The following is a 286-nucleotide window of genomic DNA, read 5'->3' on the forward strand; positions in this document are numbered from 1 at the left end:
CTAAGCTGAGTCCGAGGTTTATGGGTCCTTTCAGGATTGTGCAGCGGGTCGGACCAGTGGCTTATCGGTTGGAGTTACCTGAGGTAATGCATGCATTTCATAAGGTATTCCACGTCGATGCTGAGGAAGTGTCTTCACAAGGATGATGAGGTGTTGGCTACGATCCCGGCGGATCTTCAGCCTAGCATGACCTTGGAGGCGAGGCCAGTGAGGGTTCTCGAGAGGCGGGTAAAGGAACTTCGACGTAAGAAGATTCCTTTGATGAGAGTCCAGTGGGACTGTGATG

The sequence above is a fragment of the Capsella rubella genome, unplaced genomic scaffold (assembly GCF_000375325.1).
Source record: "Capsella rubella cultivar Monte Gargano unplaced genomic scaffold, Caprub1_0 scaffold_6, whole genome shotgun sequence".
Classification (NCBI taxonomy): Eukaryota; Viridiplantae; Streptophyta; class Magnoliopsida; order Brassicales; family Brassicaceae; genus Capsella; species Capsella rubella.